This window comes from Taudactylus pleione, unplaced genomic scaffold (genome assembly GCF_031769625.1).
Source record: "Taudactylus pleione unplaced genomic scaffold, aTauple2 ptg002645l, whole genome shotgun sequence".
Lineage (NCBI taxonomy): Eukaryota > Metazoa > Chordata > Amphibia > Anura > Myobatrachidae > Taudactylus > Taudactylus pleione.
The window spans coordinates 60,914-85,467 of NW_028287022.1; the positions used below are offsets into that span (position 1 = coordinate 60,914).

At 49.1% G+C, this 24,554-nt stretch overlaps 1 protein-coding gene across 2 annotated transcripts in view; it reads left to right on the top strand.

Moving 5' to 3' along the window:
* The first annotated feature begins 13,637 nt into the window (after window positions 1-13,637).
* N4BP1 (NEDD4 binding protein 1) overlaps window positions 13,638-24,554 on the top strand; it is a 41,266-nt gene continuing 30,349 nt past the window's right edge. Inside the window, exon 1 of one of the 2 annotated variants that reach the window (XM_088466209.1) lies at window positions 13,638-13,789. The gene's annotated coding sequence lies outside the window, so the exon portion shown is untranslated. The remainder of the gene's footprint in view (window positions 13,790-24,554) is intronic. The other variant, XM_088466208.1, reaches the window with a different exon arrangement.

Below are 24,554 nucleotides of genomic sequence, written 5' to 3' on the forward strand. Positions count from 1 at the left end.
CGTCACTCAGACGCTGCGCAGCTGCCCGATCTGCGTCGATGTTCCCGATGATTACGCCGTTGCACGTCGTCGGACGGATATGAGAAGGCAGCAGTGGGCCTCCCTATGCTCAGGTAAATATTTTTGCAAATGCGATCCGTAAGCGATCTCAGTTGTGCCGCGTTAGCGTATATCTCTCCGGCCCCCATTCAGCAGCAGTGGACGTAATATTGCAACCTTCTGACCCAATCAGGACAAAGTTGATGGATGTAAAAAAGGTGACTGTGCGGTTTGTCTGCTATTACGACACATAAGAATATTTTCCTCAGTTTACTTCCTCATTATAATCCAGGTTCAACAGGTATTGCTTAAAATAGGCTAAAAATACACGATTTCCACACGATCCATCGTACGACTCATCGAAAATCGGCCAATCGGCCCGAAAACGTGCAGGTGTATAGCCAGCAGTACAGTAACAGAGAAACAACTCCATGACGACACTAGAACTATCTTATAACTGCATTACCAATACCACCTAGGAAAATGTATTTTTTTAACTCTTGCTAAGCACATGTGAAAAAAAATAAATCATTCCACTAAGTGAGACTGAACATATTCACGTTTATAACTTTCAGTGCAGCTTTCTGAGTACTTTTTTCCCGGCAAGAGCAGAATGATAAATACGTGTGAAAATATAAATTTTCACGTTGCGAATCTCCGCAAAAAAATATCACATCCGCACAATAAATGTGGATTGTGGGCCTCATTCACATAAACCCGATGGTTTGCGTACATATCCGATGGTGGGGAGCAAGTGCTGGGCCCGTTCTGCGCTTGTGCTTGTCCAAAAACGCAGCAGCGATACTAATAGCGTCCATCTCAGGCCTTGAGATAATTATACACCATAATCACCAAAATTCCCGCTAGTTTCAGAGAATTAGAGTGACTCCGAAAAATTCCTGCAGCCATGAGAGAAGACCCTATGGGCCTGATTCAGACCCACTCGCGAGCGGCTGTCCGCTCGCAAGTGGGTCGATGTTCTGGACTGAGCATGCGCACGACGGAGGGAGCTCCGTCGTGCGCATGCGCCAGACGCGACGAGCGAAGGAAAGTCCTTCGCTCGTTGTGTCTGATCAAAGGGGGCGTGCTGTCGATGTTGATTGACAGCACGCCCCCTTTGGTAGGTGTGCCGGGGGCGTGCCTCCCTGACGGGGGCGTTCCCACGGGAACGCCTCCCGTCAGAAGCCGGCCCACTGACATCACTAGTGATGTCAGTGGGAGAGATTTTGGCTCTGATAGAGCCAAAATCACTCCGGAGCTTGCGGTTGAAAACCTCAACCGCAGGCTCCGGCTCGCAGTTTCGATGGTCGCGATGGTCACAACCATCGCGGCCATCAAACTGCACGCTCGTATAGCCTGTGGGTGGTGACCCACAGCTATACGAGCGTCCAGGAGGACGCTCCATTTTCATGGAGGCCGGCCCTCATTCAGAGCGTGCGCTCTGCTCAGAGCGTACGGCTCTGAATGAGGGCCTATGTCAGTTTACAAAAATAAGCTGGTTTACCAAGAATTCTGAAACTAACTTTTAAACAATGCATTCATACATTAACGAGAATTCAGGTTCCTCCATACCTGTTACTTGGAACATAATGAGGAAGTAAACGGGAAAAAAAAATCTTATATGTTGTAATAACGGGAACTGCAGTTTTATCTTTCCTTCAGCATAAGGAAATGTGTTTTTGTCCTACAGTAACAAATACATATTTGCATTATTCAGCTATACTGGGAATATATTACTAATAGGGCTGAGGCGTGATATTAAATTCTCCCTGGTAGAGCTGTGCCCTTGGATTTGTGCGGGGTGCGCCTAGATATCTCCTAAAGCGCACGTTTTTGCAGAGCTGGAGCATTTGAGGAGGAACAAATCTGTGCTCGGGGGCTCGGAGTGGGCTATTCTCGGCTAGACGCACCAGTACACCATAGGCCTCATTCTGAGTCAGATGAAAGTGGTAAAGGGGATGGTTTTCGCAGATTTTATCATAATTCACATAGTGTACATGAACAAAGTTCTTCAATGCACATGCGCCGGATCAGACTTAGGGGCCCATTTATCAATAACCGCATATGCAATGCGATCTGGGCATGATATTAGCGCTAGTGTAGGATGCAATTATACCGCCCTGATGTATTAAATAGCACACACAGTAACAGGGGAGTCCACCCCTGCAATGGAATCCGGTCATTAGATCTACATTGTCTAGATAGACAATGTTTGGGTAGACAATGGAAGATAGACAGGCAGAGCCGTAACTAGACTTTTTGGTGCCCTGTGCCAGGAAGAGCATTGGCGCCCCCTCATTTTTCAAAAGTACATAATGCACCCAAACAAGGGCCATGGCTTCATGGGGAAGGGCCAGGGAAGAGATAGGGGAGGCCAGGAGATGCTGGGGATAAATAGGGACATAATATAGTGCACCTGAAAGAGGGCCATGGCCTCATGGGGAAGGGCCAGGGAAGAGATAGGGGAGGCCAGGAGATGCTGGGGATAAATAGGGACATAATATAGTGCACCTGAGAGAGGGCCATGGCCTCATGGGGAAGGGCCAGGGAAGAGATAGGGGAGGCCAGGAGATGCTGGGGATAAATAGGGACATAATATAGTGCACCTGAGAGAGGGCCATGGCCTCATGGGGAAGGGCCGGGGAAGAGATAGGGGAGGCCAGGAGATGCTGGGGATAAATAGGGACATAATATAGTGCACCTGAGAGAGGGCCATGGCCTCATGGGGAAGGGCCGGGCAAGAGATAGGGGAGGCCAGGAGATGCTGGGGATAAATAGGGACATAATATAGTGCACCTGAGAGAGGGCCATGGCCTCATGGGGAAGGGCCAGGGAAGAGATAGGGGAGGCCAGGAGATGCTGGGGATGAAATAAGAGGAAGCTACAAGCAAGAATGATAATAAACAGAAATTTGACAGGCCCAAACAGCGCCCCCTGACCAGTGGTGCCCTGTGCGATGGCACTGGCCACACTACCCTAGCTACGGCCCTGTAGACAGGCAATAGGTCGAAAGGGACTGAAGATCGACATGGTCTGAAGGTCAACACAATAAAGGTCGACTAGTAACAAGGTCGACAGGTACTGAAGGTCGACATTGTCATTATGTCGACACTCATATGGTCGACATGCAAATGGTCAACACGTTTTTTGGGGGGATTTTTTAGGGTTAGGAACTTACCGGAGGGTTAGGCACTTACCCTGACGGTTAGGGTTAGGCACTTACCCCGACGGTTATGGTTAGACACTTTCCCCGATGGTTAGGCACTTACCCCGACGGTTACGGTTAGGCACTTACCCCGACGGTTAGGGTTAGGCACTTACCCCGACGGTTAGGGTTAGGCACTTACCCCGACGGTTAGGGTTAGGCACTTACCCCGATAGTTAGGCACTTACCCCGACGGTTAGGGTTAGGCACTTACACCGACGGTTAGAAGTTAGGCACCAAGGGAAGGGTTAGGGTTAAGGTTCGGGCTAAAAAATATATATATAAAAAATGTGTCGACCATTTGCATGTTGACCATATGAGTGTCGACCTAATGACCGTGTCGACCTTCAGTACCTGTTGACATTGTTACTAGTCGACTTTTAGTGTGCGACCTTCAGGCCCTGTCGACCTTCAGTCCCTGTCGACCTATTGTCTGTCTATCTTCCATTGTCTACAAAACATTGTCTATATAGACAATGTAGATCTAATGATCTACACCCCCCTGCGATGTGATCAGAGTGAAGTGGTCGCGTCAGCTGTGCCAGGACTCCTGCGGAAATCAGAGGACCCCAGCAGATATCTCCTTCATACATTGAGGTGTTACTAAATATATGCGGGTATCCCTCAAAAAACAGGTGTTTTCGGGGAATATGCTGCAAATATTGAATGTTAAATAGGCCCCTTATACTAACCAATAGAAGCCCCTCCTGCGAACGGATTGCTTTGTCCGGAGGTGGACCACACTGTATTGTTTCTGGGTGCTAGCTGTGTGACAACCATGACGTCTCCTGGGGTAAATGGTTGCACTGTCATGCAGCAGCCAAGTAGTAGCAGCAGCACCAGTCCAGGGTGTTGTTACAATAATCCGCAGCTAGTTTTATTAGCAGCACAAAAATAAACACAACATAATAGTAAATCCTGGCTTATCCCGCTCTAACTAAGCAAAATGATTACCTCCAAGAGAAAGGACCTATCACAAAACAGAAGTCTTTAGCACAGCACTTACATTCAGCAATCACAGTGTCTCTCAACAGGCCTCCAACCTGTTACCCAGGCAGTGAAAGACTGACCACAGACTGACACACCCTTTATCAGACTGACAACAGAGACAGACAGAAGCTAAAAGCCTGAAGCATATATATCTCCCATTGACTACCTTTCCAGTTGTCACTAGATATATATCCAGTGGCGTCACAAGAGGGGTGTGGGCCACACCCGGGTGTCAGCCGCCGAAGGGTGACACCAGTGCTGATTCCTCAGTGACAGGAGACGGGTGCTGCCCTGTAGCATTACGTGCAGCACTCGGCTCCGGACACAGCGAGGGAGCCGTCACTGCACACACACTGGTCTGCACCTCCGGACCCCCCCTCAGAGTGATAACGGGGGGCCACGCCCCCTGTCTGTGAGGCCACACCCCCTTTTTGTCGCACTACAGCCCCCCCATACCGGATGTCACCGTGAGGAGGGACGCCACTGTATATATCACACACATATAATATAAATACATAGCATAATTACACAAAGGGCTAAGAACGGGAGGGTGCTGGCCGCCGGAGTTGGGTAACAGATGGCATGTGAGCGGAGCAGCTGCGATTGGGCATGTGCAGCAGCGCCATTAGCCGTCTGTACCCTCCAGTGCAACTCATGACCTCAATGACGCATCCCAGTGTCAAACCCAGGATTTCTAGAAGGGTTTTTTCCAAAGGCTTGGTTTTAAAGCCAGTGGGGCCAGTCCACGAAGAGGACACAGGGCCAGATTCAGTAGCGATCGCACCTGCGATTACACACGCAATCAGCCGATTATTGCGTACTGCGCATGCATCGCAGTGCGCGAAGACTCCACTGCAATCGGGACTGCGACCACGGTAACTATGCAGACGCATCGCAGAGTGATTGACAGGAAGTGCCGTTTGTGAGTGGTAAAGGGGGGGGGTGTGATCGGGTTTTACGCAGGCGTGCCAGGGCGTTTGAACGCCATTGCAGGGGCGTGCATATATTATCCACTGCGATGCAGTACGCAGCCTGAGGACGTGCGATGAGTGTGCGTGAGGCTGCGATGGTACGCCATGTTACCGATAGTTTTGCAGTCTTGCTAAACATTACGGATGTAAGGTAAAGTGGGCGTAATGTGCAGTGCTGCGACGGCATAGCGATCGCAGTAGATTAGCATACTATCGCAGTTGAACTGCGTGCGTAATCGGTATTGCATTCATAGTTGCGATCGGTAGTGAATCAGGCCCCATGTTCGCTCAGTCAGTGAGTGTTCGGTTTTCCTTAGGCATAAATTTGCCGACCTTCTGACATTCAGCCTGTTATACCGGTACTGAAACGTCTCCGGTTGCTCTGTATACTATGAGACTTGCGTCTCGTCTTTCTCTCTGGTTTACGGCTGTCTGGTGAGGTTCCCGTTAGACTGCGCCTCCGATTTGGGCCAGCACCAATCCCTTACAGCATACTGGATTCACATCTAGGACAATCCATTAGAAATACACCAAGGAATATGTAAGTAAACTGTTTGCCTGTCAAGGGTTGTATTTCCACTTGGTATAGGTTATACGAAGGGCCGCACGGTGTAAGTGGTACAGTGGGCCTGATTCAGACCCGCTCACAAGCGCTATGCACTCGCAAGCGAGTCGATGGCCGGCCAGTGCGCACGCGCAAGCCCCGGAGCAAGCGAGAAATCACTCGTTCCGGGGCTCGCAGCAAAACGGGGCGGCTGTCCTGAAGGAACGCCTACCGTTTGTGAGCGGCCCTACTGACATCACCAGTGACGTCAGTAGTGAGCTTCCGGCTCTATTAGAGCCGGAAGCTCACTGGGGCTTGCGGCAGATGAGACCCTACCACAAGGGTCTCGTTGCAAGCGCGATGGTCGCAAAAGCTGTGGGTGGTCACCCACAGCTTAGCGAGCGGCCAGGAGTCCGGTTTTAAAAAAAAAAAGCGGCCGCCCTGATTCAGAGCGAGCGCTCGCTTTTGCGAGCAGCTCTGAATCAGGTCCAGTGTACATAGTAGTGATTAGCATTACTTCTTCTCAGCCCTGAGTTCAGCCTTATTTGTTTGGGGATTGTATTTTCTCCCTATAGCTGGGTACACATTAGGTCGACGAGTCGGCCATTCAGCCGACCCATCTGGCGATTGGTAAGTGCATACACAATGACCAAGTTGTCTGCCCGATGTGCCAGGCTTGACAGCTCAAATGGGCGGACATTTAAATTGCCCGCCCAGTTGAGTTTTCAATTACCGCTGGTCTCGCAGCATGTGCACGGGTGATCGGCGAGTCGCCGGCACACACCAGCAGATGACAGATCGGATGTCTGTGAGCGACGTCGTTCACAGACATAAATGCTGTACACACCCGGCGATGCGCTATAGATACAGCCAGGTCCATAAATATTGGGACATTGACAGAATTTTCATATTTTGGCCTCTATTCACCACCACAATGGCTTTGAAATGAAACAAACAAGATGTGCTTTAACTGCAGACTTTCAGATTTAATTTGAGGGTAATTACATCCAAATCAGGTGAACGGTGTAGGAATTACAACGGTTTCTATATGTGCCTCCCACTTTTTAAGGGGCCAAAAGTAATGGGACAAACTAAACAATCCTAAATCTAACTTTCACTTTTTAATACTTTGTTGCAAATCCTGTGCAGGCAATTACAGCCTGAAGTCTGGAACGCATAGACATCCCCAGACGCTGGGTTTCATCCCTGGTGATGCTCTGCCAGGCCTCTACTGCAAATGTCTTCAGTTCCTGCTTGTTCTTGGGGCATTTTCCCTTCAGTTTTGTCTTCATCAAGTGAAATGCATGCTCAAACAGATTCAGGTAATTGGATTGACTTGGCCATTGCATAACATTCCACTTTTTAGCCTTAAAAAACTCTTTGGTTGCTTTTGCAGTACGCTTCGGGTCATTGTCCATCTGCACTGTGAAGCGCCGTCCAATGAGTTCTGAAGCATTTGACTGAATATGAGCATATAATATTGCCCGAGACACTTCAGAATTCATTCTGCTGCTTTTGTCAGCAGTCACATCATCAATAAATACAAGGGAACCAGTTCCATTGGCAGCCATACATGCCCACGCCATGACACTACCACCACCATGCTTCACTGATGAGGTGGTATGTTTTGGATCATGAGCAGTTCCTTTCTTTCTCCATACTCTTCTCTTCCCATCACTCTGGTACAAGTTAATCTTTGTCTCATCTGTCCATAGGATGTTGTTCCAGAACTGGAGTGGCTTTTTTAGATGTTGTTTGGCAAACTCTAATCTGGTCTTCCTGATTTTGTGGCTCACCAATGGTTTACATCTTGTGGTGGACCCTCTATATTCACTCTTGTGAAGTCTTCTCTTGATTGTTGACTTTGACACATATACATCTACCTCCTGGAGAGTGTTCTTGATTTGGCCAACTGTCGTGAAGGGGTTTTTCTTCACCAGGGAAATAATTCTTCTGTCATCCACCACAGTTGTTTTCCGTGGTCTTCCGGGTGTTTTGCTGTTGCTGAGCTCTCCAGTGCGTTCTTTCTTTTTAAGAATGTTCCAAACAGTTGATTTGGCCACACCTAATGTTTTTGCTATCTCTCTGATGGGTTTGTTTTGATTTTTCAGCCTAATGATGGCTTGCTTCACTGATAGTGACAGCTCTTTGGATCTCATATTGAGAGTCAACATCAGCTGATTCCAAATGCAAATGTCACACCTAGAATCAACTCCAGACCTTTTACCTGCTTAATTGATAATGAAATAACGAGGGAATAGCCCACACATGTCCATGAAATAGCTTTTCAGTTGATAGTCCCATTACTTTTGGCCCCTTAAAAAGTGGGAGGCACATATTGAAACTGTTGTAATTCCTACATCGTTCACCCGAATTGGATGTAATTACCCTCAAATTAAATGTGAAAGTCTGCAGGTAAAGCAAATCTTGTTTGTTTCATTTCAAAGCCATTGTGGTGGTGAACAGAGGCCAAAATCTGAAAATTCTGTCAATGTCCCAATATTTCTGGACCTGACTGTATATCACCCGCTCAATGAAAGGAGCGATATATCTATCAATTTGGTCCGATTCCTCCCACACTCCAAAAAAACATACTTCTAGGTTAACTAACCCTATTGTTTATGTGTGTCCGTGTGATAGGGAATATAGGATCTGATTCATTACGGATCGCTATTGCGATTACGCACGCAGACACGCTGCAAAATGATGCTAATTAATGCAATCGCAAGCCTGTCGCACAGCCAGCATAGAGATGCCCACTACCGCTATCTCACATCTGTAATACCGTGCAGTCCTGTGTATACATCGGGAACATCGAGTAACATCGGCCCCTCACGCACAATTACAACAGGTCTGACCTTACTCAGAAATTGCTAACCTCGTCGCGTGCAGAAAGTACTCAAGCCACGCAACCCGTCGCACTGGCTAATTTATGCACACCCATGCAACGGCGTTCAAACAGACAGGCACGCCTGCGATTCTCCGACCACGCCACCATCACCACCCCTAAACGCTCACAGCTTGTCACTTACTCTGCGACGGATTCCTATCTGCCTAGGTGATCGCAATGCTAACTCACACACGCGCCCTGCATTGCATGCGCACAACGCACCATCGGCCGATCTGCGTACGGTGTTGCAGTTGCGAACCGTAATGATTCATGCCCATAGATTGTAAATTCCACCGGGGCAGGAACTGATGCATAGGTGTCGACTTTCCAGATGCCCCCTCCGGGAGGAGAAAGCCAGGTGGGCGCAGCAGGCTGCATGGCGTTATCATAGGTGGCTGGCACTGTGGCGTTGGGGCGCGATTGCGGCCCTGCCCCTGCTTTACAATGTCGCGTTTACCGGCATTGTATAGTAGGGGGGCGGGGCTATGATGAGGCAATTCAGCGCAAATCACATCATCGCCCCACCCCTGGACTTTCACCAGGTAAGTGGGGGAATTACGGGAGGGTGCAGGGGGGTGGCGCCAAGCATGGGAGACTTGCCCTGTCTTGCGGGCGGCCAAGTGCGACACCTGATTTTCCGGCCGTTCCGGGAGAGTAGCGAGTATGGACTGATGTGACTGACTGATACATTCCCTGTAATATATCTGCACTATATAAATGTCAGTAAATGATTAGATAAGATACTGGGCCTGATTCAGAGCCGCTCGTAAGTGGCCGCTCGTTCGCTCAGAGCGATGTTCGCACATCTGCGCATGCGTATGGGTCATAATGCGCATGCGCCAACCAGTCAGTGCGGTCGGAAATCGTGTGCTCGCAAAATAGCGAGGGCCTGCTAATTTGAGTGACAGAATGAGGCGTTTGTGGGTGGTAACAGGGGAAGGTGCTTGAAAACGGGGAGTGGAGATCCGAACGCAGGCGTGCCAAACGGTCAAAACGGGCGTTTTAAGGGTGTGCACAAAGCAGCGTCATCGACCACGTCACTTGGTTGTCTTTTAGCCTGAACTGCTCGCATGATTGCGGTAGGAAAATGCTACCACAAGAATAGCGAGCAGTTCATACGCCTTTCGATGTACTCGATTAATCAAATAAATAGCGGAGATGACGTATGATGCGACCGGCCAAGGGGCGTCTTTACAAAATAGCGAGCGCATGTTTCGGACGCTCGCTCAGACATAGAGGCGTCAACAGACCGCAAAGAGCGAGCGCTCTATTTAAATATCCGGCCCCTTTTTCTGAACGAGCGAGCGCAAATAGCGTCCGGCTCTGAATGAGGTCCTCTGTATGCAGAAATAGAACCAGATGTTCTGATCTGCACGTGCAGGAAGAATGAGCAGCTAAAATTACCTTTGTGTCATATGTCCATGACTCAGTGTGATTTGGGCAATTCCCATTCACATACCTCATTGAGCAAAGCAGCAAAGACATATTTCTGTTGCACCTTAAATCCTATGCGCAGTCTTGGTGCAATACAGCACAAACAACACTTATGTGGGTGCAGTTGGATTGGAAATGTAGCATATTATTATGTTCAGGAAGCTCACAGTTAAAAATTCACTGAAGTCGTTCTGTCAGCAAACCAGGCTGCTATATGGTATAAAGCTGCTATACGGTATAAACACCTTATACTCCATTTACACCAGAGCTAAAACCTGGGTTATTGCAGGGTTAACCCGGGTAGCTCCTTGGTGTAAAAGGGTAGAGGGTTGGATCGCCAGTTCGAGTGACCCGGCAAACCAACCCGGGTAACTAGCAGGGTTTAACACGGGAATAACCTTTGAAACCCTGCAGTGTGAATGGCACGCTCCGGGTCACGATGACCTGGTGCGCACCACATGCTAGCCGATTGGTCCGGCTTCAGTGGCGCTTGGAGATGATTTCATGGAAGGAATATTCTCCCCGATTTTCATGTTACTGGGTCCAGGGGTTTGCACTGGGTGTTGGCGAGTCAACAAAAAAACACAACAAATGATATGTTTACATAGACAACTATAAAAAGGAGGCACTTACATGGGTCTTGTTGGGAAGTATATATATATCTATATATACAGTATATACACAAATGTTTACGTAAATATAGCTTTATTGAAGGCAGAAAGGAGTGTGATTCTCAGCAACTCCGCTGCTAAACCTTCTTCCATAACATTTTAAAGCCCCTTTCGAGTGCCTTCTTGGCTATCGGCTATCCGCGCTCGGCGTCCCTTCCATCGGGATGCCGGGCGTCGGGCTCCCGGCGTATATCTAATGACAGGCGTCGGCATATCGACGCCTGTCTTTAGATCCTTGCCGGGATATGATAGTCGGGAAGCCGGCTGTCGGGATTAGGTCCGCCGGCTTCCCGACTGCATACCATTATAGTCACATCTCTCTGCTGTGATTGTGTTGTGCACCAGGGCATTTTTCATTACTGGTCTGACTCTCTCTATACGTACATATGCCAGGTCACCTTGGTCCGCACTGCCCCGTCCTCCTCCCTGCTACACTTACCCATGCTTGCCTGGTCTCCCAGGAAGAGTAGGTATTTATCCTGCATCCCACCCACTTCCTAGTGACGTGGGCAGAATGGGGTGTATTGTCCTGGGGAACGGCGGTCCGTGAGTAGGAGGCTTGGCCTAATTATGCGATTCTATGAGAATCACGACATTTAGCCCTGCCCCTTATTTAAATATGTGGGATTTGCGGCATTTTACCGTGAAGGGGCATGGCCTATAGTCAGGCCCTGACCCCCATCACTGACCCTCCTGCATCTCCTCTTTGGGCTTCTCCCGGAGGAAAATAAGAAAGTGATAACACAGAATTATGTGGATGTACATGTTTCTTCAGCAATTCACGAATATATGCATGCTTGTGTATTTCACTGTTACTTTTATTGCAATTAAGAATGTGTAGAAATAATTGAGAATATATAAATTAGTTGTGTGAGTCGCAGAAAACCGTATTTGTCGAATGGCTTCAGCCTAGAACGGATAGGGCCTTGTCTATCCCCTTCAAAGTAGGCAAATTCCTGTGTCTGATGCAGCAGCCATCTTGATTAGTGGTTAGCAATAAAGCTGCATACACACACAACGATTTAGTTAATGAACGATTTTAGTAAACGATTTTTTTCCCTTGAAAAAATTAACTAAAATCGTTTACTAAAGTTGTTCATTTACTAAATGTAATGAACGATTTTTATGAACTACAAACGATTTTTGCATATTCCCTTAATGAAAATCGTTCAGCTGACAAGTCTGACTGAACTACAAACTACAAACGTGAACGCGCATGAACAATAATCGTTCATCGTTTGACTCAGAAAGTGAACGATTTTTTCAAACGATTAGATAATCGATCAAAAAATCGTTGTGTGTGTATGCACCTTAAGAATTGTAGCTTTAAAATGTCAGTATTTAGCGTGTACAGACGAGGAGGCAGCAAGTCTCAGATTTTATAAATAAAAAGAGTTATTATTATTATTCTTTATTTATATGGCGCCACAAGGGTTCCGCAGCGCCTTACACAGTACATAAACAAATAACACACAAGAAAACAGATATTAACAGTACAAACAATACAGGACAGATACATGATTAACACATTGCTGCACAACACTTAGATAAGCAGCATGGTGTCTGTAACAAAGGGTGGGGTGCTGTTGTAAATTAGAGTATAATTAAGTGACAGAGAAGCACATGAGGGATGAGGGCCCTGCTCGTGAGAGCTTACATTCTAAAGGGGAGGGGGCAGACACAGATGGGCTGGATACAAGAGTCACAGTGATATAACTATGGAAAGGTTAGTCTAAAGTTAAGAGGAAAAAAACCAATGAGTACAGCAAAATTGCACAAAGCCTCATGATTTGGGGACCACAGCCAAGGACCATTTGAGAAGTCCTCTTGCTCCGTCGTTCGGTATAGCATAGATTTAAATCAGATAGCCTTGGTCTGCAAGAAGCAGCAGCTGAAGGCTACATGAGAACAGAAATTGAAGATAACATATTATATTGTCAATATTTTTGTTAGGACATATAAACAATTAGGGTCTAGTACGTATGAATATTAAATAAATGAATATTTTTGGGTTAACTGGAGATATAGCCAAAAAGTATAGTATAAAGCTCATGAGAGAAAGAGGGAGGGGGGGCAGTCGGGGGGCACTTGGAGGAAGGAGGAGGGAGCACACAACGAGGGGCCGTTGTCGTACGTATGTAATTGGCTGACTGATGCTGCACTGGGTGTCACAAAGTTATTTTACAAGTATTCCCTGCTAATATAACCGAAGTGTTTTTGTTGTGGGCAGAAGGTTGCTGCTATTTCCTATGTGGCTAAAGGACCTCTGTGACGTATCCACCACGTGACCGCAGCAGGCGGCCGGACCGCGCCTGCGTTACCATCCACTAGGGCATAGAGGGGGAATAAATATTTGTAGCGAGCCACCGTGCCCGAAGCCCCTCCCCCTCTCAGGCCAGGTCACGTGGGTGTGACTTCACAGGTCCATCAGCGCTAGTATAATCTAGACCTAACTGTGGGCAGAAACCTAAACTTCCACCCTCACTCACGTCACTTCCAAGTACAATACCTGAAGGGGTTTTATGCTCTTCCATCTGTATATATCATTCTTGCACTGCGGGGGCGTACACAGGGAGGCGGCCCCAGCCACTGGGAGGCTTGTCCACCTTTCCGGGTAGCCGGGAGCACCACTCCATTTCCAGGAGCCTCCCGGCCGTTCCGGGAGCGTAGACAAGTATGAGAGACAGACACACATACATGTGCTTTTATGGGCAATTCCCATTTACTTTTACTGACTAATGACTCTCAGGATGGGTGACCTGTTACTTTCCAGCCAGACTTACGATCTGCAACGGTCTCTGACGTCCGCCATTTGCCCGGAGTCCGAGGTACATTGATGTCTACGCTACGGGCTCCGCAGTAATGGCCGCGGTAACGGAGACACATTGTCACCTCTAGTGTTTAGGGGCGTTATACTCGCGCCGTGGCGCCTGGGAACCCGGAAGCGTTTGATTAGTAACTGTCTGGTGTTGATCTGTTTCTGGAGCTCTTTACAGATCAGAGACCGGAGCTCCTGGCAGCCGGCTGCGATCCCTGCATGGCCCCGTGAGTAACAGCCCTGCCCGGGGAAACCGGAACCACTTTGACTGGCTCTACACTAGGGGACCCCCGCTCCTACACCCAGGTGCTGGGGACCCCCCCCCCTCACTGCATCTATATATTGGGGATCCACTCACAGCCCCATGTATTGGGGACACACTCACTGCGCCTAGAGTCTGGGGACCCCCTCTCACAGCCACTGTACTCAGAGACTGGCGGACCCCCCTGAAAGTCACTGCAGCCAGAGACTGGGGACCCCCCCTCATAGCTGCTGCAGCCAGAGACTGGGGACCCCCCCTCATAGCTGCTGCAGCCAGAGACTGGGGACCCCCCCTCATAGCTGCTGCAGCCAGAGACTGGGGACCCCCCATCATAGCTGCTGCAGCCAGAGACTGGGGACCCCCCCTCATAGCCGCTGCAGCCAGAGACTGGGGACCCCCCCTCATAGCCGCTGCAGCCAGAGACTGGGGACCCCCCCTCATAGCCGCTGCAGCCAGAGACTGGGGACCCCCCCTCATAGCCGCTGCAGCCAGAGACTGGGGACCCCCCCTCATAGCCGCTGCAGCCAGAGACTGGGGACCCCCCCTCATAGCCGCTGCAGCCAGAGACCGGGGACCCCCCCTCATAGCCGCTGCAGCCAGAGACCGGGGACCCCCCCTCATAGCCGCTGCAGCCAGAGACCGGGGACCCCCCCCTCTCAGCCGCTGCAGCCAGAGACCGGGGACCCCCCCCTCTCAGCCGCTGCAGCCAGAGACCGGGGACCCCCCCCTCTCAGCCGCTGCAGCCAGAGACCGGGGACCCCCCCCTCTCAGCCGCTGCAGCCAGAGACCGGGGACCGCCCCCTCTCAGCCGCTGCAGCCAGAGACCGGGGACCGCCCCCTCTCAGCCGCTGCAGCCAGAGACCGGGGACCGCCCCCTCTCAGCCGCTGCAGCCAGAGACCGGGGACCGCCCCCTCTCAGCCGCTGCAGCCAGAGACCGGGGACCGCCCCCTCTCAGCCGCTGCAGCCAGAGACCGGGGACCGCCCCCTCTCAGCCGCTGCAGCCAGAGACCGGGGACCGCCCCCTCTCAGCCGCTGCAGCCAGAGACCGGGGACCGCCCCCTCTCAGCCGCTGCAGCCAGAGACCGGGGACCGCCCCCTCTCAGCCGCTGCAGCCAGAGACCGGGGACCGCCCCCTCTCAGCCGCTGCAGCCAGAGACCGGGGACCGCCCCCTCTCAGCCGCTGCAGCCAGAGACCGGGGACCGCCCCCTCTCAGCCGCTGCAGCCAGAGACCGGGGACCGCCCCCTCTCAGCCGCTGCAGCCAGAGACCGGGGACCGCCCCCTCTCAGCCGCTGCAGCCAGAGACCGGGGACCGCCCCCTCTCAGCCGCTGCAGCCAGAGACCGGGGACCGCCCCCTCTCAGCCGCTGCAGCCAGAGACCGGGGACCCCCTCCCCTCTCAGCCGCTGCAGCCAGACATCGGAGACCCTCCCCCCCCCCCCCCTCTCAGCCGAGCACAGTCTGGGGACCCCCGCACAATCCTACTGGGGACCCCACCTCACTGTCTCAGCACCCATATTTTTGCCCCCCCCCTCACAAACACTGCACCCAGAGACTTGAGCCCCCCACTTCTCACTGCTACTACACCCATACAATGGATCCCCTCATCACTGCCACTATACCCAGACACTGGACACCTACTTTCTCCACTAACACTACACCCAGACACTGGGCCACCCCCTCGCTGCCCCCCAGTCACTGCTACCCATAAACTGTTATGTACGTGTGCTGTGATATGTATGACAGTAATCTGCTCTGTGCTTCAGCCCTTTGTTGGAAATTCTGTGTCCTGTCCGCTCATTTATTTTAATCATTTAAAAAATGGGAGAAATCATTAGTTATGTACTATCTATAGATATCTACACTAATTGTACGTTTATATTCTTTGGGACAGTCTGTTCCTCAATACCGCCAACAGGTCATGTTTTCAGGATTTCTGTCTGTGGAAACAGGTGGGATAATTACTGACCCTGAAGAGCAGATTTACTCCCCTCAGCATGATTTAAGAAATACAGAATATTTGGCGTATTGGAGTTAGTTGAGGACCGGGTGTGAAAATCACTTCTCCTGGTTTATAAAATGTATTTATATTATTTTATTGTCTACAAATTAATAATTATAAATCATATATTTTTTATATATATAAAGGCAAGCAAGCCATGTTACCATACTTGCTTTAATACATAACAAGAAGTTTTACTGTACATAGGGTTACAGAAACTGCAAGTATTAGTTGTCTGTGTAATATGCTATAGATATCTTGATGAAAGTAAATAAGTTTATCTGTTTATTTTACGTACTTGTACAATGATAAAATTCTAACGTCCTTTATCAAAGAAGTGCCTATAAGTAACCACATCCGAATTCATGAGGATAATGAGCCCCTTACATAGATGATGCTGGCTGGGGATCTTGTACCATTCAGTTTTTAAATAGACTTCCTCTCTGAGTCACCCTAATCATGTTCCCTGTATTCCTCTTAGTCATTTGCTCATTTTATAGAACATGGGGAAATATTATAATTATTAATAACATGACTAATCCTTTTCTATCTTATAACTATGTGCTTATGGCTGGCACACACCCTCTTGCACGTTTTGCTAGATACATACCTCCCTCACGCCTTCCCGTTCTCATTTTCTGCTGTCATGGATTTTAGAAGTGTAGTTTGGTTTGGTGTAGCTCTGTAGACCGAGGAGTATTTCTACTTCAGGGTCCATAGGGGGTCCACAGGGTTGACCTTGGGGTATAGGTTGGGAACCAAATCCGGGCACCACGCAGTTAAAGCTTTTAGCTCCCAGGATGCACTTGGGTCCACTCTCCCTATAACCCCACCCCCAAGCCAGAGGCACCTCAGTTTAAGTTGGTGCCCGGCCGGATTCGGGTCACAGTTTAGTGCAGTGGGGAGCTGATTAGCAGCCCCTAAGCTTTATTTTTTCTAAAGGACAGAGTTTTTTATTTTGCCTTTGGATTCTTCAGAGCGGCAGCGTCAGACTGTCCATAGGACGTCTAAGCTGCCGCTCCATCACCCCGCTGGCGCTGAGACGCCAGTACAGATCTGGGGATCTCAGCGGGACCCCAGAGTCTGTACTAGCCGGACTCTGCGGGCGCCCAGGACTGCTGCCGGATCCACGGGGAGCAGGTAAGGCGCGGGTCACCGCTTGCGGTGATCCGCGCATTTGAAATGCAGTCCTGTGCCTCCGGTCTCTGGGGACAGACCGGAGGTGCCGGCAGTGGCGGCGGGCCCCCCATACCCCGTGTGTCCACTAGACCACCAGGGACTTAGTGTTCGGTGCAGGGAGCCGGCGTCCCGGGGGTTAATTGCCGGCCAGGGGAGACAGCCTTCCCTGTTACAGAGGCTCCTCCCCTCAGCTCAGCGCGCCTTTCAGTATCTATAGTCTGGCATCGCTGAGCTGCTTCCTCCGCGGGCCACGCTTCTTCTGAGGTCTCCAGCGGCCATTTTTTTGTGGTGCAGCAGAAATCTCTGGAGATGGCAGTTGGTCCAGTCCCCCTGCGTACCTCACCATCAGGTCAGTGTACACAGCGCTGTAGCCATCCCAGACACTGAATCTGGGTAAGTTGCATGCAGTGTAATAGTGCAGTATATTATATGACATGTTTATGTATATATGTGTATATCTGCATTGTATGTGACTTATGCTAGTGCTGACTGTACTTTATTCTCTCACCTGTCAGTGTATATCTATCCCTTTCCTTATCTGCCCTAATACAGCTGTACTTGGGGTGGTTCTGAGACCTCACATTTATATACTTGTTAATATTTGTGAGGTTTGTCACATACTGTTGCGTGCTGCACGTTGCCATATTTTGAGTGGAACTGCTGAAAATAGGTCCCTGCAGCTAATTTTTAGTATCAGTCAGGACCAGTATAGCGCTGCTTGATCACAAGGCTTGGTCAGATATGTCTGACCAGGAGATAGAGCGTTATACTGCACCCATTTTTACTATCCTGCAAGCCATGTGCTGCAGGTGTTAGTGCGGAGGATTTGACTCATAAAGGGTTCTGTATGTGGCGTCATCGGGTGCCGGCCCCTTTCACGACCCCCTTGGGCGGTTTGTTTTCTCGGGATCCTCTTAATTGCGGATCGCCGGGCGGGCCCCATTGTTGTACCTCACTTGGGGTTACTTCACCATACTGCCCTTTTTCATCTCAGGGTATCTCAGTTTCTTGCACATCCCCTGTGACACAGACTACCGCTCCCTACAGGGGTTTTTCGAGTATATGAATTCCCCCTGGTGCCACAATAGTCTGTCATGCCCCTTGCAGGGATTACCACAACAGCCACCCTGGGTGGATGTCGTTTTTCTATGAAACGCAAATTGGCGTGGTTGATGCCCTGTGGTTACTTCCCACTTGGCTCTACCGGGAACTGGATACTGTTGTGGGCTCTTTCCCTCTTACACGGGGGGAAGCCTATTTCAGGTATTATTATCCCTGCTTTGGGGCTGGTAGCAGGCCCATTCTGGCTAGAGTGAATGTTGACCTGCACCTGTATCATACACCCTCAGTATTACGTGCCTTCTGGGTCCCTGTTGTTGACTAGCGGGTGGATCGCATGGCGGGACTCTGGCTGTTGCCAGATATGAGGTATTACAACAGTGTTTGGTCTCCTGTCCCAAATTCCCTGAGGGTCATCATGAGCCCCTCCTGGGGTGGATGGGCGTGTTACTCGTCGGATTACAGACGTTACTACGCATCCCATTCCTGCGTGGTCGGATTCTTCTGATCCGTAGGTGGTAACTCTGCCTGAAATCAGTATACTCGCTTTCAGGGGTTGTTACCCATCCTACCATGGCTATAGCATGGTTGGTTAATACTATTGCATACTGAGCTGATGCATTTGTAATGTTTTTTCCCCTCCAACACGTCTGGGGTTCAAATGTATTTGGTCGCTCACGTAATATATGCAGTTGTCATAGGTGGACATGCCTATATTGGATACCAGCTCCTAACTTTCAGAGTTCCGGCTGCGACGGTATCCTCCGTAATACCCTATGGTTGCGCTCAGGGAATGCAGAGGTGCAGATACCATCTATAGGGTATATCTTGTTGGGTCCTGACCTTGACAGTGGCAGTACAAATTTCCCGCCGTCAGCTATGCTCACTATAGGGCCTCAGACTATTAAGTCTTTTTAACACAAACAAAAATCCGGAGAATACCACTCTGCGCTCACCCAAGATATAGAATTTACTTATCTTCAATATGAAGTCCTGATCTTGGGACCTCAAATCCTTTTTATAATGGACACTTTATATGATAGGTGTGGGATGTATGTTCCAATGTTGATGAATATGTGGGAACATAAAACATAGAAAACAGTCTAGTGCAGACGTATAAGAATTCACTTGAGTACACAATAATTCACATATAGGGGTGTATATGATCTACCCCAAATTAATACATATATAGTCCATTCAGGTATATGCTCTCCATATGTCCATATGGATCCAAGCCTTGAGGAAGATCAGAGTACTGATCGAAACGCGTTGGCGGTATTGGTGTTGAACAGCTATCCTGACCAGACCAGACCAGAGGAGGACGGTGCCATTTCCATCGAAGATTTGGGTGCATTACTGCGGGCAGTGAGATCACTCTTATACGCACAAAAAACCACTGTATTCTGGTAGGAAGCCATCTTCACCTTTTGTGGATATTTCAGCTGTGAAGCATTGTTGTATTTTTAAAGTTATTTGGAACTCCTTCATTTGGATATATCCAATTAAAACACTTTTATTTTTTTGGAAATTTTGTCTCTTTGGTTTTTAAATGTGCCTTTTTTTCCATTTTAATATGGACATATGGAGAGCATATACCTGAATGGACTATATATGTATTAATTTGGGGTAGATCATATACACCCCTATATGTGAATTGTGTACTCAAGTGAATTCTTATACGTCTGCACTAGACTGTTTTCTATGTTTTATGTTCCCACATATTCATCAACATTGGAACATACATCCCACACCTATCATATAAAGTGTCCATTATAAAAAGGATTTGAGGTCCCAAGATCAGGACTTCATATTGAAGATAAGTAAATTCTATATCTTGGGTGAGCGCAGAGTGGTATTCTCCGGATTTTTGTTTGTGTTAATGTAATTTTGGTGAGGATAACACCAAGGAGATTTACCCTTTAGCAGCCTTTGTAGCGCAATTGTTGGCAGATATCACCTTCTACATTCTATTAAGTCTTTTTGTCCTCTGGGTCAGCCTAAAGGTCTGTTTCTTCATAGACTGTCGGCCTTTACAAGGGCCGACATATCCAGTTCCGAGCAGGCCTGGACTGCCAGCCGATCCTGCTTCTGAACCTACGGATATATCGTCAGCCTGACGAGACAGGCCTACCACTGGGAGATGGCGATTTCTCAGTTTGCCCGGTACTAGTGTCTAGTTGCCGCGGCTACGTGGGTAGGAGGGTACGCACTCTCTTTGCTCAGGCGGCCTATTTCCATGTGATGGTACGCAGGCCCTTATTCGGAACAGGGCCTTACAAATCCAGAAAGCTATACAGTTGTTGCGGTAAGCGGAGCTAATTGGGCCATCCCCACTTTCTCAGCGAGGGACTGGTTGTTCTGCTTTCTTTCTGGTGCGGTGGCTGAATGGTCCTCTTTGGCCTATTCTCTGTCTCAATTCCCTGAACCAGTTCCTAAAGCTACCTGGGCTCAGGAGGCAATCCCTATGCTCCATCATACTATGTTTGGAACCTGGGGACTTTATGGTATCACTATATATATAGGACGCGTGCCTACGGGTACTTACAGAGACCTTACCTCAGCATGGACTGAGGTTTGCTGTATCACAGCACTTACGATTTTTCGGGCTCTGCCTGTTGGGACTGCTCTCAGCCCCACAGGGGTTTACCAGCGTTTTGGATTTTCTGACAGTTCTTCTGTTCAGTATATCCCAATGCTCCTGTACCTGGATGGCCTCCTGCTCTTAGCAGGATCACCGGGGTACTTTACAGCCGGGTCAGGTTGACTGTGGCTTCTTCAGGGTGCAGACGTTTAATCAATGGGGAAAAAGTCCTCCCTGCATCCCTCTCTGGGTATTCTTCACCTAGGAGCCCTGCTGGATTCTCAGAATCTGAGAATTCTTCTGGCGTAAGACGGCATCTCCACTCTTCCATTAGGAGTACATGGATGTCTGCGCAGTCGACATATGTCTTTACACTCTGGGATGCATGGTCCGCTATTCAGTGTCTGCCTTTGGAAGGGTGGAATGGGCTTAGTTCCATTCCAGGCCTTTCCATAATTGGCTTATCTCCAGATGGAACAAGTTTTTTCTGTCTGATCACTGTTCAAACGATGATGCTCTCCCCGGAGGCAAGTCGGTCCCTTTTCGGGTGACTATGGCCATCTCGTCCAGGGTATTCTTTGCTAAGGACAGTGTCTGGTTCGCATCCATTTCAGTGCAGTTGGATGTCTGTCGATTCCACCCTGTCAATTAACTTGTTGGAACTTTAGCCTGTCTTGGGCCTTCACTCTGGCATAGCCCTTGTTTCCCGGTGAACCTGAAAAAGTTCAGTCCGACAGGGTCAGAACAGTGGCTTCCTTTTTAGCAATACTGTTCGTTGGGTGGCAATGTCAGGTATGTCATACATTCGGACATTGTCTGAGGGTCTCCTCCCGACCATCTCGACAGTGTTCATTTCAGGTGCTCTCCATTGGGAAGCGGGAGTCCTCAGCCGTCACGACGTGCATCCAGGGGACTAGTCTCTTCCCCAAGAGAGGTTTCATCTCCTGGTGAGCAGGGGGGGGTCCTCCTGAGGTGACCCTCATGGCCTTCTGACTCTATCACACTATGGTGTTACAGTCCAACTCTGGGGATTCTGAAGCAACCTTCAGTGACTCTTTGTCGGTGAAGTGGTTCTTCCAATTTGCGTACCTGTGTTCTCCAGTCTCCATTCTTCCTCGAGGGAAGTGTTTCAATCGAGACGGAGATGCTTTCCTGCTGGTGGCTCCTGATTGCCCCAGATGTCAGGGGTACTTGGTTTTTCGGAGTCTCTCCATCGATACTCCATTCCTGATGCTTCACTGCCCAGACCTGTTGTCTCAGGGTCCTGGGGTTTGCCTTGGACCTGGGTCTTTTGTCTTTGACTGCGTTCCTACAGTGGTCTTACGGCTTCCCTGGCTTTGTCATCGTTGGAATGATTAGAGCACATGGATCAGCTTTTGCTGGGACCTACCGCAAACTGTGGCAGCCATAATTCTTATGGTATTATACCTGTCGATATGATCCTCTGGTGTCCAGGATTTCCAGATATTCTGGCATTCCTTCCGGCTGGCTTGGGTTTCACCCTCGGCCTGGCCTTCCTGACAGTGCGGATCTCTACACTGTCAGTATGATTAAGATATGGAATTGCTCCGCTCTGGTATCCAGTTCATCCTTTGGAGTGTTTTCTGGATTATGCCTCCATTTGTCCTCCCTAGGGACTCCTTGGGAGTTAGTAGTGGTTCTTCGTTAACTCCGGGGAAAGTTAATGGAACCGCTGGTTGTGATAGCCATTACATGGTCTATTGCTTTGGCTTTCTCGCTTTCTCTCAGGGAGTTTATATCACCCAGGTGAGTGTCGGAATTGGGAGCGTTCTCATGTGGCTCCCTCTTCTGGAGGGCATCTTGTCAGGGTGTGAGTTGCTCTCACCCTGTGTTTCTTCTTAGTGATTTTTAGGTTCCATATTATTCTGGAACTTATGGTGAGGCCATTCAGTCCCCAGTCCTCTCGGCTGGTGTGGCCTCATTGACTGTGGTCCGGCCTCTGTGGATTTATGTGATCCGTTCAGGTTCCTGACGGAAATCGGACTCCTTATTGGTGGTCTGAAATTTCTGGTTTTAACAGGAAAGGATGGCCGGCCTATGGCCAAATGTTGGCTGGACGGCCTCGTATGTCTTCTTCAGGGGCCTACCCATGGGTAGGCCTTTCTGTTGTTAATGCTTGTTTTTTCTCGGGCCATGTAACCCTCGTGGGTGGCTCGCTGTGGCGCCTTGGCTGTTTTGCCTTGCTAGATGGCCACGTGGTCTTCTGTCCACACCTTTTTAAGGTTCTAGGCATTGGTTTCCTTTGCCTCTCCGGATGCTTCCTTTTTGGTGGCGGATTCTCCTCTCAGCACAGGAGCGTCCCCTCCCTTGGTTGAACTGCTTTGGGACATCCCCAAGGTCAACCCTGTGGACCCCCTATGGACCCTGAAGTAGAAAACAAGAGATATGGTAAGAACTTACCTTTGTTATCTCTGTTTCTACGAAGTCCATAGGGTCCACAGGGCGCCCGCCCTGACGCACCTGGCTTCGAATGGGCTGTGTGGCTGGTCACCGGTTTTCCGTCTCCCATTTCTGTGAGTATGGTTATCGAGTGTTCCAGTTTTCTCTCTCTTTTTCTCTCCTCCTCCGGCCTTTGGCTACTTACAAACTGAGGTGCCTCTGGCTTGGGGGTGGGGTTATAGGGAGAGTGGACCCAAGTGCATCCTGGGAGCTAAAAGCTTTAACTGCGTGGTGCCCGGATTTGGTTCCCAACCTATACCCCAAGGTCAACCCTGTGGACCCTATGGACTTCGTAGAAACAGAGATAACAAAGGTAAGTTCTTACCATATCTCTTGTTGTTTACTAAAATGTGAAGTTGTTGCCCATAGTAACCAATCAGATTTTACTTCTAGAAGATAATAGCTAGATTCTAGTTGCTATGGGCAACAATTCAACTTTTAAAAATCCGCTCTTTAGTAAATATATCCCCAAGTGTCTTCTATGCATGGAGCATGATGGAACCTGAAGTTGTGTTACCGCTCCGTACAAATGATTATATAAGACATTACTAAAAAGCACACGTTAAAGCAATGTGTACAGCAACCATTGCAGGGGTCTGGGATGGGTACGGGAAGCCGGCTGTCAGAATCCCGGCATCGGCATCCCGACAGGGTTAGGATACCGACACACTTCGGTAGGTATCCTACCCCTCTCCCTACCTCTTTCCCTCCCTTCCTGGTGCCTGAACCTAACCTAACCCACCTACCAGTGCTCAACCCTAACGCTAAACCTCCCCTTAGCCCCGCTACTTACCTGCAGGATTCGAGCGGTCGGGATGCCTGCGCCAGGTTTCTGACGGGTGTTGGGATTCCGGCGCCGGCATTCTGACCGCCAGAATCCCCGCGGTTGGGATATTGACCGCATCCTCAGGAGTCTGCGTTCTATAGATGAAAGTAATTGGAAGGCGCCTTTTAAATGTGGCAATGACCATGACAGAAGAAGGGCTTTGCATTTTATTGTGTGATAAAATATTATTAGTTGTACTCTCTGGGGAAACACATAATGTTAAAGATGGGGGAAGGGGGGGGGGTACGTCATGCTTTTGGCACCACTTACCTCTTGGATTGTAAGCTCTGGCAATGCAATAAGTGTTAGCGCTTATGTTTATTACAAAAAGCGAGAGCAAGTCCAAATTCAGAGGTGTTTCTGTTTTTTATTGCGCCCTGCTGTCATTTGTAACGAGACTTAGTGTATAGAAGCCCTTTATCGTCTTACAAAATAACTTTAAAAAAAAATTAAATTATTTAATGTAACCTTATTTGGAGTGGCACAGACATTGTACAGGCTTGATTGTTATCCTGTTGATCATCTTGTATCCCTGATCACATGTGATAGCCATTAGTGGCATCAGGGTGATTATACCATTTTATGTTCAAACACCTTAGTCCAGGGTTTCCTAAACTCCGCCAT